The sequence below is a fragment of the Ochotona princeps genome, chromosome X (genome assembly GCF_030435755.1).
Source record: "Ochotona princeps isolate mOchPri1 chromosome X, mOchPri1.hap1, whole genome shotgun sequence".
NCBI lineage: Eukaryota > Metazoa > Chordata > Mammalia > Lagomorpha > Ochotonidae > Ochotona > Ochotona princeps.
Window position 1 is genome coordinate 31,294,322 of NC_080865.1, and position 15,778 is coordinate 31,310,099.

The 15,778-nt window shown below is 45.5% G+C and overlaps 1 pseudogene; it reads right to left on the reverse strand.

The window, feature by feature from the left end:
• Nucleotides 1-721: 721 nt before the first annotated feature.
• On the reverse strand, nt 722-2,216 carry LOC131478556 (zinc finger protein 621-like; annotated as a pseudogene).
• Between the last annotated feature and the right edge of the window lie 13,562 nt (nt 2,217-15,778).

The window sequence follows — 15,778 nt, forward strand, 5'->3', positions numbered from 1 at the left end:
AGCATTCCTTTGAGTCAAAACCATTAAAAACCCTCTATATTAGCTGTTTTGAAATGTATGATTAATTGCTGTCCACCATAGTCATCCAACTGTACTACAGAATATTCCAAGATAGTTGTCCAAGCCAACTACACACTTTTACTATTCTCTTGCACAATCATTTGGACATGGTTGAGTATGGCCTTCCACGTTCATGAGCTGGAAGCTCATTGAATCTAATAGATTGGTTATCCAAGGACTCTGTTGTGGAATGCAGGCATCCCAATCAATGTCTTAACAGGCCACATAGCTGCCCTAGTAATATAATATTACTATGTGCATATATTTCATATCCTTCAACACATTTACGCGTTTGAGAGAAACAGAGAGAGAGAGAATGAGAAAGAGAGAGAGAAACACTTCCATCTACTGAATTGCTCCCCAGTTGACCCCAACACCTAGAAATAATGAGTCTATAGCTAGAACCTGAGAACCATATCCAGGTCGCTAATAAGCATAATTCTTTTTATAGCCTAAAAAGGGCCAATGCAAAGATAAGTATTTTCACTGTTGACCCAGAAGGAAAAAATGCATTATACAGTAAAGCCTTCAAGTGTTCATAGATGACAGTGGAGTTTATGATGAAACAGTTGTGATATTGTGAGGGGAGGAAACAATACAAACAAAAAATTAAGTTCAAGATTTCCTAGAGGCAAGGGCCATAGGAATGCCAAGATATGGTTCAAGAGGGATGAGACTGGGGCAGAATGACTAGACAGGATTTCACAGTGGGCGTAACAGCCTGGAAGACACGTAGAATTTAGGCTGGGGAAGAAGGTATTCCAGGTGTGGGCAGCAGCATGAACAAAGGTCCTGAGGCAGGATTGAGCACAGCATGTGGGAAGGTCAGTGAAGGCTTGGTCACTGCTGCAGTAGAGCATGACAACTGGAGAGTGACAGGAACTAAGGCACGAGATGGCCAGTGGAGACAGGCCAGGGATGGCCCTGCAGCCTTGACGAGCTTGTTTTCAACCCGGTGCAATTTCTGATGCTGAACAAAACGTCCATACTATCTGAAGGCTTTCCCACACACCTTATTTATGTGGGGTTTCTCCCTGGTGTGCACTCCCTGATGCTGAATGGAAGCTATCTTCTAAGTGAAGGCTTTGCCACACTTCTGACACTGGTAGGGGTTCTCTCCTGTATGAAGCCTCTGGTGGACAACACAGAGTGGTCTGCAATCAAAAGCCTTCTGGCACTCCTTGCATTTGTAGAGCTTCTCCTCTGTGTGTAGCCTCTGATAGTGGAGGTAGGCCACGCTCCTGCAGAAGGCCTTGCCACAGTCCTTACACACGTAGAGCTTCTCCCCCATGTGGATCCACTGATGCTGGGACAAGACCATGTTGGAGCTCAGTCCTCTGCCACACTCCTTACACTTATAGGGCCCATCTCCACTGTGGTTCTTCTCATACACCATACAGTCATAGCTGGACTTGAAAGTTTTGCTGCATTCCTTAGACTTAATGGGCTTTTCCCCAGTGTGACTCATTGGATGCTGAATAAGTTTTGAGTTATATCTGAAGATTTTCCCACATTCTTCACATTCACAGAACTGCATTCCTCCTCGAAATATTAGATTCTGATGTAGACAAGGAAGTCAGCCTTGTTTCTAACATCACAGTGCTCAAAAACACTTGCAAGGAGTCCTCCATCAACGGGTGGTCTGTGCAATGTAGACTCTCTGGGTCTTTTCTGCTTTATCAACAGCTCTTCCTGCGCGATTGAGGACTCACCATCTGAGCCAATGCCATCCTCTGTGTCCCAGGGACCTGGGGCGGAGGGTGCCTCCCCTGTCTCCAGCTGAGAGATCGGAATAAGTCTGGGTAGTAAAGATGCTACCAGTGAAGAGATATTTGCATATTTCTCCAGCATCACCCCACTGTACAGGACTCTGCAGAGGGGGCATGTGGGCCCACTGAGCCTGGGTGAAGTACATGGCCACATCCGTAAAGGTCACTGGTTCCCAGTGCTATGCTGTGTGTGAAATGACTGAGTCCCTGGCTCCCAGCATTGCCCTGGGTGTGTGGGCAAGCCAGCTCCACAGAGGCTGAGGAAAGAGTCTTTAGCACTCTGGACTCTGTCCTGCAAACCCCCAGGGGTCTCCCATGGTCAGCACTGGGAGGAGACTCTAGGAATGGACCCTTCGGTCACTTCAAGAATCACTTACATGTGGTCATGTGGGCCACTCTGTCCTAAAGGGCATTTCTGGCCCTATATACCTGAGGAAGTTGAGGGACCCAACCCCCTACAGTGTGGGGGGTCTGGACAAATGTTAAAGAAATGCTTACGGGGGCTGTGGCACTGATTCATCATCTGCTACCTCTCAGGCGTATTAGTAGGGAGATGGATCCAAAACAATGCTAGGACTCAATCCTGGCCATTCTCACATGGTGCATAGATACACTAAGCAGAAGTTCACCCAACTGTGCTGATGCATTTTTAACTCAGGTAAAACAATAAATCTAGTTTTGCTCTTTTTGCTCAAGATTGCTTTAGTTCTTTGAGAAATTTTGTGGTTGTATACAGATTTTAGTGTTTTTTCCTGTTATGTAAAAAATGGCATTGTTATGTGATAGCAATCGCATTAAATCCAAAAACCATCTGGCCCAGCAATGGCTCAAGGGCTAAATTCTCACCTTGCACACTCCAGAATCCCATATGGGTGTCATTTCATGTGCTGGTTGCTTCACGAACCATCCAGCTCCCTGCTTGTGGCTTGGGAAAGTAGTCAAGGACAGCCCAAAGCCTTGGGACCCTGCACCCATGTAGGAGACCCAGAAGAGCTCCTGGCTACTGGCTTTGAATCAGCACAGCTCCGGCCATTGTGGCCACTTGGCAAGTGAATCAGCAGATGGGAGATCTTTCTGTATCTCCTTCTCTCTGTGACTTTGCCTTTCCAATGAAAATGTGTAAATCTTTCTAGAAAAAATTCTGTAAATTGCTTTGTACTATGTGGACATTTAGCACTAGTGACTCAATGTGTGGCTTGGCTTGACTTCTAATGTCTGTATGTCCCTTTTAATTTCTTTCATCAACAACTAATAGTTTTTATTTTATCCTTTTTTTGCTGCTAATACAGGAAACAGAATTGCCTTGTTTTTAAAAAGAAAAGTGTGGCCTGGTTGAATGACTCAATCGATAAATTCTTACATGTCAAGTGCTGGGATCCCATGCCTTGGTTCATGTTCCTACTGGTTCACTTCTTATCCAGCTCCCTGCTTATGGCCTAGAAAAGCAGCAGAAGATGGACAAATACATTGGAACCTCCATTTGTGTGGGAAACCCAGAAGAGTCTCCTGACTACTACAGCTGCTGCAGGCATTTGGGGAATGAACCAGTGGCTATAAGAATTTTCTCTCTATTGGTCCTTCTTTCTGTAAATCTGATCTGCCTTTTCAATAAACATAAATAAAGCTTTTTAAAAGTTTGTTTATTTTGATTTTATGAGAACTGGAAAGAGACAAAGAGAGACATGTAGGTTGAGAAACTCAATTTTCATCGGCTGGTTCAGTTCTCAAGTGTTTGCAATAAGCAGGGCTGTTCAAGACCAAACCTTGTAATCCTGCCTCTGGGATGAACTTACTTGATCATGGTAAATAACCATAGTAATATGCTGATGCATTTGATTTGCTAGTATTTGGTCTAGGAATTTATATCCATGATCAATAAGTACACTTTCCAGAAGCTCTTTCTATTTTGCCATGTCCGTGTCTACTTTTGGTATCAAGGCAAGGTGGCCTCATAAAATGAGCTTGGAAGGATGCTTTCCTATATGTTTAAATCCTCTTTGAGTGTTTCGTTGGATTTGACAGTACAATTGTCTGGACTTTCTTTGACTGGAGACATTATTACCAATTACAACTTGGTACTTGTTATTTGTCTGTTGGGGCAGCTTTTCCTTCGTGGCTCTGTCCTGATAAGATACACATGCCCAGTGATTTGTCTGTTTCTTCTGGGTTATGGTGCTGTTGCTTTTGTTATTGTTCTTACTCTCTAACAATCCTTTTTAAGTTCTGTGTTGGCAGCTCTGCTGTCTGTTTTCAGCCCTGACTTTAAACATTTGAAACTCTGTTTTTCTTAGGTAATCTAGCTAAGTGTTTTTAAATTTTGTTTATCATTTCAGCATACCATTTCCTCATTTCATTTGTTTTTCAGTTGGGTTTCTATGTGACTATCATTTCTGTGGGCACTGAGGTTTGTTGGTCCTATTCTACTAATTTTGAATTTCATCTGTTCTTGTTTCTCTGGTTGCTTCAGGGGCAGAAATGCATCACTCATTAGAGATCTTTCTGCTTGTTAGATGTAGGCATAGCTGCTTTAAATTTCTCTCTCTGCACCGTTTCTGCTATAACCACAGCTTTTCCTTTGCTATGTTGCCATTTTCATTCATTTCAGGATACTTCTAGAAACCCTGCTTAATTTCTTCCATTGATTATTAAGAAGTAGGTTGCTTAGTTTGTATTGTTTCCAGAATTCTTGTTTCTGAGTTTTACTCTTACTGCACTGAGATCAGAAGAGAAATCCAGGCCTGGCACTTTGGCTCAGTGGCTAAATCCTCAATGTGCACACTCCTAACTAGGGTCCAAAACGGGTTCTGGTTCATATCCTGGCTGCTTCCCTTCCCTTCCAGCTCTCTGCTTGTGGTTTGTTAAAGCAGTCAAGCAGTGCCAAAGCTTTGGGACTCTGTACCTGTGTAGGAGATTCGGAAGAAACTCCCAGCTCCTGGCTTCAGATCGGTTTGGTTCTAGCCATTGAGGCCACTTTGGGAGGGAACCAGCAGATGGGAGATCTTCTGTATCTCCTTCTCTCTGTAACACATCTTTTAAAAAAAATTTAAAAATCCAGTTTGATTTCTACTTTGTTGAAATTATTGATGTTTATTTGATGATCCACCACTGGCTGGTCTGGCAAATGTTTCATGCACTGTGGACAAGAATGTGACCATTCTCCTTGTTGGATGAGGTGCTCTGTGGTGGGTTCTTCAGTCCAATTGATCCAAAGCATCCCTAAGTAAAAGCAGTCTAAGTAAAACCGATGAATCAAATTAGACTGTGAGGAAATCAAAAGAGATATAGAGCAATAGAAAGTCATGCCCTAATCTGTCTTTGGAAGAATTACTAGTGCTCAGTGCCCACACCTGAAGAGTACTTCTTATACTACAGTTGTTGTGCAGTTCTTGTCCACATAAGAACAGACACGGTGTGCTGGAGGATAATAGGGCTGGCCATGCCAGTCATGAAGGGCCATTTCAATGCACTGCTTTCCAACCCCCCAACCCAACCAACCCCACCCCACGGAGGAAGGGCAGGTATGAATCTTGCTCCTGCAGGATAGTAAGGGGATTTGGAAGTAGCTTGCATGGGGGATGCCTTTCCCAGGCCACATTTACCAGGTTTTCAGCTCTGCTGCTGGGTATCGAAAGACCAGTGGTATGTTGCATGGGAAACATGTTTAGACTGGCTGACGATGCCCTTGCTGCCATTGTCTGGCTACGGCGATACATGCTTTGCTGCACAGTGACTCCTTGTGGCTCTGAGTAGATTCATACACAGCAGTGAGTAGTGAAACTGCCTTGACAGAATACATTATTCCAAGTTGAGCTATTCCAAGTAACACAAGCTGTAGCTGAGCCATTTCAATGGTTGTGTGCCATTATGCAAACAGAACAGAGGTGCTGGTTCCTTCCTCTGGCCTGGCCCAAACTTGGTCATTTCAAGCTGTTTGGGAAGTGAATGTGTGTGTCTCTCTCTCTATCTGTGTGTGTGTGTGTGTGTGTGTGTCTGTGAATCTCTGCCTTTGAAATGAATAAGACTAAAATTTTCAAGTATACAACAGCAACCAAAGAAACCCAGGGCTGGCAAGCATTGCAACTGTTAGAGCCAATAGTTGCTCAGCATCTAACATTCCTCTCTTCTTTCCTCCTAGCCTTGGAGTTCCCCTGAAATAGCAGTCTCTGATATTTTTTTCCTTTACTTTGTCTACTAGTCTTTTAGGGACCTGAAAATCAGCTTATCATGCTGTTTCTTGTTGGTAAGATAAAGAGAGTAGGAAAGTGCCACAATACCTATATCTACAAGACCCTGATCGCTGAGTCAAAAGATGGATAATATCTCTCTCTCCTCACTACCTAACCGTGACTTAAAAATAAATAAATTAAATCTTTTTTTTAATTCTCATTTTGCTTTGAATGAAATGTTCAGACTGGCTCATATTCCTAGGTGGCTCAGTTTGGGTTCCTGTGTCCTTTCCTCTATCTTTGATTGTTTAAGCAACAAAATGTTCATGGCCACCTGCAGCTTCAGTTGAGAGCTAGCTTATCTTGCTGGTTCCAGTTTCTCCCTCTGATAACCTCAGGTTGTTTAGGGCTGATGCAGGGTGTCCTGGATCATGTGAGAAGGAGGTTGTGCCTGGAAGGGCCATATGCCACTGCCTCCCATCCTAAGGTGTGCCGATGGACCTGTGTGGGATCAGGGACAGTGCCACTGCCTGACCATTTACTATTGCTGTTATTTTCAGAGTTGACTTTTGAACCCTGGATGGGTAGCAGTAGTTCTGAGCATGTTGGTAAACAGTGGCTTCCAGTTCCACCATGCAACTTCCACAGGCAATTTAGTAAGAGCTGTTTCACATCCTCAATTAGTTGTGGCAGAACAGGATTCAGGTGTCTGGGCACTTCATTTGTTCCATTAGAGTGTAAGCCACATCACACCAGTCCTATGACTGGGACATGAGAGGTGGCCGCAGAAGTGGAAAATGCAGTCATGTGAAAGGCACTTTTCCCAGTTTCATTTACTCTTGTAAGTTGCCATGGGAACTCAGAGGAAGTGACTTCCATCACGGATTAGGCTGAGGTTTTGCAAGTCAATCCTTTTACCTGGCTCCATTTTATATCAGGCCACTCTGTCAACCTCTCTAACATTACAAAGGTTCAGGTGGATCACAGCATCCCTGGAGCCTGGTAATTCAAGCATCTATAACCCAGGACATGAAGGTAGAGCTCCACTATCGTGGCTGACATAATCCAGCTCAGTACTAGCTCTTTGCAACTGAATCCCGATACAGTCCTGACAACTGTTGGACTCTAGGTTACTGGGACAGCATAGCCAACTTAAAGAACAACATACCCTTAAGTACTGGTCTGCTGCATATGGACCTGATGCTAGGAATAGAGGTGATACTGTGTAGGAAACACCTGCCTTTCACTGGGACCTCTGGACTTTTACAGGGCCGCAGACCATTACAAGATAGTAGACACTGTAAAGGTATGCAACCTGTGCCAATCACCCCTCTTTTCATCCACTGTTTGGAAAGGTACATATAAGTTCCAGAAGCAAACAAGCTATCAAAGTTTCCCTCATAGGGAATGAAGAGTAACTCAATGCAGAATTACTAATTGTCCAAACCACAAGCAGAATGATCATCACACAGAATAATTGATCATACTGGGAGATTCCTCTGTGGCCTGTCAAGAGACAGACTGCCTGAACTTTGCCCTACTCCTGAGAGTTTGGCTGTGTATTCTCATCAGCATCCTGAGGAAACCCTGGCTTGGTGCCTGCCCTGGTTCCTCTGGTGGCAGCTCCAAATTCTTCACACCATAACAGGAAACCGGTCCAGAACTATACTTTAGTAATGATATAGAGGAACTAGGTGGCGCGGGGGGGGGGGGGGTGGGAAGAGAATTGGGACTTGGATAAGGAAAATACCAGGAGCCTATGGAACTGTATCATAGAATAATATTAATAATAAAATATAAAATGTAAAAAAAAGATTTAAAAAAAGAAACTGAATTTAAATTACTTAGGTTGGAGAATCAAGATGGCAGAATAGGGTAAGGACACATTTAAACAGAGAAATATTAGCCAGTGTGAAGCAAAGAGGGCACATTCCAGGAAATAGGAGAGGACAGAACAACAGCAAAGGGGTACCTGGAGACTGGCAGACACAGGAAAGCATTGGACACAACAGTGTGGTGTTGCAGTGACTGATACCCCAGTGGTATTCAGCAAGTGGCAATCTGAATTGCACCGGAAGCTGGAACTCCACCAGCAATCAGGTGGGAAGGGACGTTTACCAGGAGTTCCAGAGGTGAACCCAGACAAGGAATTGCTCATTCTGATGGTCTGTTTGATTTAACCAGGAGCAGAGACAGAGAGGCAGATCCCAAACTTTGGGCAGTGCAGGAACAGGGTGGATTTTACAGCCTAGTCTGTCCACTAGAGCCGTATTGGACACCATTTTGCTTAAGGAGGCAAGGGCTATGGACAGTACTGTGCATGCACTGAACTGATCTCATTTCTGGCTCAGTGAACTGCAACAATGTGGCATGCTACAGGTTCCACCCACAACAGGTCCTGGTAGCACTCAGACCTGATGGCCAGCAGATCAAGAACTCTAGCAGTGGCACATCAGGTGCCATTTCTTACAGTGTTGCAAAGAATTTAAGACTGCATGAACAACAGTGAGCTGTACATGTGTTGAGCTCGGGGAGAACTCACTGAGCTCAGAGCATTGCACTGGTCCCACAGGAAAATAATACTGACTATGGTATTGTACGGGTCAAAATAGGTCCGTGTGGCCCTCAGATCTAATGGCCAACAGGTTACTGCACGATCAGTACCACCAACAACCTAGCTATATAGGATGCCTGGTGTCTCCCTAATCCTGGGACCTGCTCAAACCGGAAGTAGGAGAAAGGTTGTACAGACAACACTGTAGCCTCAGCACAGTATCACAGGAGGTGGAGACTGGTGATCCAGGATCTGGGGCTATGGAAACCATGGTGAAAATCTAACATAAGAACCCACGCTTGAAACTCACTTGAGGGAATGGCAAAACTGACTGCAAACAAAGAGCCATGAACCAACTGCAATGAATAAAATCAAACTGTAGGTCTGTGGGTGACAGAGCTTAGAAACCTGCCCCGAGGAGAAGAATCTGATAACCAGAAGTACAATGATCAAGAGCAAAAGAAGAGACAGAAGCACAATGAATATTACTGAAGACTCCCCTGCAAAGGAGCAAAACCCTCTGCCAACCTCAGAGTTAACTGAGGAAGACAGCGAGAAAATGGGGGATACAGAATTCAAAACACTTGCAATAAAACTTCTTATCAAAAATGAGAAGCACGTAAACCAGGCATTCGAGGAATTTAAGGAATATGTCACACTGGAGATGAATCAAATGGAAGCTGATATATCAGAAATGCAGAATACAGTGGAGCAAATTGAAAGTACAGTGGAGAGTCTCCAAAATAGAATGAAGGAGGCAGAAAAAGGAATCTCAGAATTGGAAGATAAATCCTGTCACCAGGGTGAAACAAACAAAAAACTGGAAGCAGAGCTGAATTGGGCTAAAAAAACGTATTCAAGAATTAAAAAACAATATTAGAAGGCCAAATTTAAGGTTTATGGGAGTCCCAGAAGTGCAGAAAGAGAAACGGGGAAAAAAGGTACATTCAATGAAATAATAAGGAAAATTTTCCCTAAACTAGGGAAAGAATTGGGAAACAACATCCAGGAGAGGCACAGAACTCCCAACAGGCTTGACCAAAAGTGAGTTTTACCATGACACATGATAATTAAGCTCTCTTCAAACGAACATAAGGAAAAGATTCTTAGATGTGCACGTGAAAAAAATCAATTGACATATAAAGGAATGCCAATTAAACTCACAGGAGACCTCTCACGGGAAACTCTACAGGCAAGAAGAGAATGCAGCGACATATTCTAGAAGCAAAACATATTCTGAAAGCAAAAAAAAATGTCAGCATAGGATAACATATCCAGCAAAACTTTCTTTTGTCTTTGAAAATGAAATAAAATCCCTCCACAGTAAAGAAGAGTCAAAAAGATATGCCTCTTCCAAACCTGCCCTACAGATGATACTTTAAGATGTTCTCTTCACAGAGAAGAGGAATAGCACCTACCAAAACCAAAGGCAAATGGGAAGAACACCCCAGTAAAATGACAACAGAAGACTAAATCAATTGAAACAACACATTGATAAAATGACAAAACCAAATTATCACCCATACATATTAACCCTGAATGTAAATGGCTTAAACTCATCAAATCAAGCGTCATAGATTTGTAGTCCAGATTAAAGACAAAACCCCTCTATTTGTTGTCTAGAGTAGACACATTTCACCAACAAAGATCAGCAGAAACTATTTCTCATGCATTTTAATTTTTTTCTTAGTTTCATCTCTTCAAAATACTTTCTTCTGATTAAATTCTTCACTGACTCATACAGTAGCATCATTTTCTTCAAGAACATTCTTGATTTTCTTTTTCATTTCTTCAGCGACACATTAGTCATTCAGTAGCACATTATTTAACTTCATGGTGTTGTCAAATTTTTTTGTTCCTGTTCTTGATTTTGTATTTTGGCTTTTCATTTAAAGAATGTACAGTAACCATTGTAATGGAGACTATCATATCCAGGTGTGAGTGTAAAATGCAGTATGCATTTCTACTTCCAGACCAAAGATGGACTCCCAATGAAACTGTTTACTATATCTTGACAATAGGATGATGGATTTTCTACCATTGTACACGCCCACAATAATGGAAACATGACTGCATATAAACAACTATATTATAGTAATGATACAGGGGAACTCAATGAGAGGGGAAGGGAACTGGGGAGGGGTTAAGGGAAATCCCAGGCCTATGGAACTGTATCATAAAATGATGATGATAATGATAAAAAGATGTAAAATTTTTAAAAAAAGAATTATGCTAAAATATTTTTTAAAGTTTCCTAGTAGTATGATATATTTAGTAATCATGATGCACTTAAAAAAGATGAAAGTTTTCTAACAAGAAGCTGAGAAGACCATGGTAACATGTTAGGCCTCATTACAGCCATATCTATACGTAAAAGGCTATTTCAGCTTCACACCCATCTTGTGTAAGTTATGTGAATTACAGAAGCTGCAATTCTCAATAAGGGGGTTAGAGAATGGAGCAGTTATTATAATGAGAAATGTGTTTAATCTTGAGGTGGCAGGCTGGGCCTCAGAAATCCCTTTTTGCTGCATGTCTTCAATTGATGCAACCATAAAACTCTCCCTACTTGTGCTCGTGAATACCATAAACCAGAGCCAGCCCTCCCTCCTCCCGTCTTGAGTGAGCACAAGACTTGAAATAAAATGGAGTGAAACTCACCATGGGTTGCAGGCTGACTTTTCAGGAAAATTCCCCTTAGCTTTACTTTCCACAAACCAGATGGCCTTTGAGAGGCTGTGCACCCCCTTTACAGATGACCTGTGTGGTAGGGTCACATCTGGAGGCTGGGCCAGCATCTCAGTTGTTTCAGTGTGTGTCTTGGAAAAGGAAGCAGAAGCAAGCAGCATGGACAGGTAGGGTGGGAGCAGTGCTTAGTTATCCAAGAGACAGCCAAAATGCAGCCCATCAGAGAAACATTCACCACACTGTTTCCTATACAGCAATAAGTAACCTTCAGTCCAGAGGCAAAGTTTAAAAAAAAAAAAAAAAAAAAGACAAACTGAAGGTATGAAATTCTCTGCAGCAGCCACTCAGTTGCCATCCAACACCTTGTACACCATTGCCCTCCTCTGTTAACTTGAGGGTATTACAGCACAATCACTTTAATTTCAGTTGACACAGGATTATTGTCTACATCAATCAGGCCCAGTGGGATATTTTAGGAAAGTATAAACTGCTCAGTAGTCACATCAGGGTCATTACCATATCCATCTCAAATATGTATCATTTTTTTGTGCTGAGAAGTTGCCAGATCCTCCTTTGTGGGTATTCTGAAATATACTTCAATGTTGGCTATAGTCAACCTACTGACCTGTAGTATATAGCTAAGCCTTTGGTAATTTCTATTCTATTCTCTACTATATGAGATTAGCATTCCTAGCATTCATGCATAAGACAGAACATGGGAAATCTGTGATTTGTGCCTGGCTTGTCTTTGTGTTCTTGGATCTCTACCTCTAAAAAAACATGGACAGGTCACAAACAATTCTTCCTTGAGATATTGCAAGGAAATGCATCCCTTCCATAGATTCTGAGCCCAAAATTACAATCACATTGTGAATGAAAATATACAAATAAAAATGCCAACAAGAAGGTAGCTTAGCATGCAGGCTTAGGGCAGGGTCAGGGAGGCAGTGAGAGGCCTGCAGATGTGACTGCAGCTGGCCTACAATGAGGCAAGCAGGCCACCATGAGTAAGGGCGACCAGCCACACAGGGCCATGATGAGTGGCAGTTACTCTGGCTAGTCAGGGCAGGACAGACCAGGGGAGGGGAGGCTGCAAGAGTCAACCTTCAGCCAGCGCCCAGAGGTGACGAGCACAGCAAGGCCCACCAATCCCATGTTCACCCGTGGCCATGCTGCACTCCAAGTTGCCCAGGGCAGGGTGCACAGCAGCCACAGCTACAGCCAGAAATCCATCTCGCATGGTGAACCTGACCTCTGGCTGAGCCGGAGTTCACATCTACCTCAGGGCACACTGCTGATCTAGTGCCACCACTAATGCAACAGCTACTGCAGTATAGAGATTCACGACCTGAGCAGTTCCTTCTGGAACAGCCTGGCCTTCTAGCTATCCTGCATCTGCACAGGCCCGATCTGTTAGATTTTTATTTACTTTTCAAAGACAGTGTCTTTGAGAATAACCATTTGACCTTCAAAGTGGTTGAGAAGGAGCTGAAGACGTCTCCTCTCCTGGACCCAAATGATTGTCTCCATGAGTGTCCCTGACAGCCTCAGCATCATGGCCTACATGCCCTGGTGAAACAATCACTTCACCAGCCCTGGCCAAGGTAGTATCTCACATTCTCCCTTCCCAACCACCATCTATACTACTCACAATGGTGGGACCAGGAGAGGAGACACAACGCAAGGAACTGTCCTGCACTCTGTTGAAGCAGAACCCCAGCAGGCTCCCAACAGCACCTGTGTGGCCCACCAACAGCATATGCACATGGTATAGTGGAACCTGGAGGAGGGCAGGCTATACCACTGGCACTGCTTCCAGTGTTGGCAATGCTCCAGTATCCTGTTCCCCTGGACTTACAGAAGTGGGCCCAAAGAGGGCACTTTTGTGTGTGCAGAAAGCTGTGCCAAGCTGGGCCCAAGGGGACAATCGGGACCCAGGTACAGACTATCTACACAGCTGAAACCACTGTAAGTCACAGAAGAGGCCAAGGACAGGAGGCAGGCAGCACCAGCTCAGGATTTGACCAGCCCCCAAACCAACCGCCCCAAGCCGGCCCCTAGAAGAGTTTCCAAGAGTCCAGCCCTGATTGCCCACCAAACCCCAGCCCCAGTACTTTCTGCAATAGGACAGCTTGGTGGAGCAGGCTGGCAACAGTGACTGGTAAATGGAAGACTGCATGAAGTTCCTGTCTCCAATCCAACAGGAATATCCAAGCTGTCTGAGAGAATGCCAGCCCTCAGGAGAAGATTCCCTACAGACCGCAATGGTTCAGGTGGAGCCCAAGAGCGAGCCAGTCCCTTTGCCCCCCAGTAGCAGCCCTGGGCTACCAAGTCAGGGTGGCCAACAAGGGGAGAACCCAGCCCTGGCATGGCCAACTCAGAGGCCACACTCAAGTCCCTGCATCCCTGATAAGGCATCACCCCCACAAGCAACCCCAAGAGTAAATAGCCCCCTGTCCCATGAGCACCCAGTGCATTCCTACTCACTCTCCATGCCTCTCACTCAGAGCCCCACCCTGCCAGACCGCTTCATCACTCACACTCATTGTGCCAGACTGCTGACATGCAACTACTTTTTTCTCTTTTACTTTTTTATTATTATTAATTTAGATGATGTTTACATAATTGATCAGGGTAGGAAGGACTCGGGGTTAGGGAGGAGTGTGATCATTGTTTCCAAACTTTCTATTTCTTCTTCCCGTTTCTGGATAGAGAGGGGAGATAAGATGAGAAACCATACCCAACCTCCCAACCATCCCAGTACCCAGGAATGGGGAACAGCCACCTAATATCAACCCAGGGTCCTAGTGCTCCAAGGTGGATGAGATAGCTCTGAAATGCTGTTGATCTTGCCAATCTTTGGATAAGGAGTCCTTTCTAATGTCAATTGACTGACACAGTCAACCTTAGGGTCTCTTTGTCCAGATATTTGTTGTCATCATTTGGCTGGGGTAATTGTCCATATGCTCTGTTCTCCATTCCCTGCTGTGGTACCACATGTCCTCTGCAGGCCCTAATGGGCTACCATATCCTCTATGTGTACCATGGCCTACTGTCCATCACTCCATCTTTTACAGAGAACTACTTTGCACAGGTGGGCCCATGGTCCCGGGCCAGGTGACCCAGACCTGGCTGGACCTCCAAACCTGGTGCTCATGGACTCAGCACCCACCATGCAGGTGGATTCCAAGACCCGAGCCAAGAGACCCAGGCCTCACCTGAATCCCTACCCTGGGGCTAATAGATCCAGCACCCACTGCACAGAGGGCCTCAAGGAACCCCCTCCCGTCCCTGCAGCTCCCAGATACAACACCCACTGCAGACAGATCAGGAGACCCAAGCCCCTCTGAATCCCCACCCCTGTAGCTCACAGATCCAGCACCCACAGCAGGCAGGCTGAAAGTCCTTGGCCAGATAACCCAGGCCCTGCCAGACACCCAGTCCCCAGAGCTCACAGACCCAAAATCCATCACGCAGGTGGGCCCAAGGACCTGGGCCAGATGACCTAATCCTCCCCAGACCTCCCTACCCTGGGGCTCACAGATCCAGCACCCACCACACAGGCAGGCCCAAGGACCTGGGCCTGATAACAGAGGCCCTGCCAGACATCCCATCCAGGGGCTCATGAACCCAACACCCACTACACAGGTGGGGCAATGGTCCCAGGCCAAACAACCCGGGACCCACCAGAACCCCTGCCCCCAGGGCTCACGGATCTGGTATTCACTGTGCTGGTGGGCCCAAGGAAGCAGGCCAGGTGACCCAGGCCCCACTGGACCCCCACACCTAGGACTCATGGATCCAGCACGCACCTTAGAGGCTGACTCAAGACCTGGGCCAGGCAACCCAGATCCCACTGGAACCACCACCCATGGAGCTAATGGACCTGGCAAGCACCGTGCAGGCAGTCTTAAGGACCTGGGCCAGATTACCCAGGCCCTGTCAAACCCTCCCCCCCATTCCACCCACAGGGGTCAAGAAACCAGCACCCACCTTGCAGGTGAGCTAAAGAGCCCAGGTCAACTGACCCGGGCCCCACTGTACCCCTCTAGCCCCGGGCTCACAGACCCAGCACCCACAGCCCCCAGACTGGTATGGCTCATCTCACCTCAGCATCCACCAGTGGGTGTATCAGTCTTGTTTAGTCCAGCCTTCCCCCAGTTCCAGCTCATGCTGGTTGATGTTGCAACCTATCCCAGGCTAGCCAGGCCCCTGTCCCAACCCAGGTGTGAACTGGTTAGTATTGTGGCCCAGTCTGGCCCCTCCTGCACCTTGTCCTGGTTCTCGAATCTGCCAGTGGATGTTATGACCTGACCCGGCCTGGCCCACCCCCAGACCTGACCCACATGTTTGCTGGTGGGTACTGTAACCTGGCCTGGTTTAGGCTGCTCCTTGCCTTGCTTGGTTCTTGTGTTTACCTGCAGGGAATTCAGCCTGACATAGGAGTTCCCTAAGCTCCTTTATTAGGTCTCTGCCCAATGGCAGATCTTGCACACACCAGTGGGCACTTGGCCCAGGTTGACTTTGTCCACCTCTTGTCC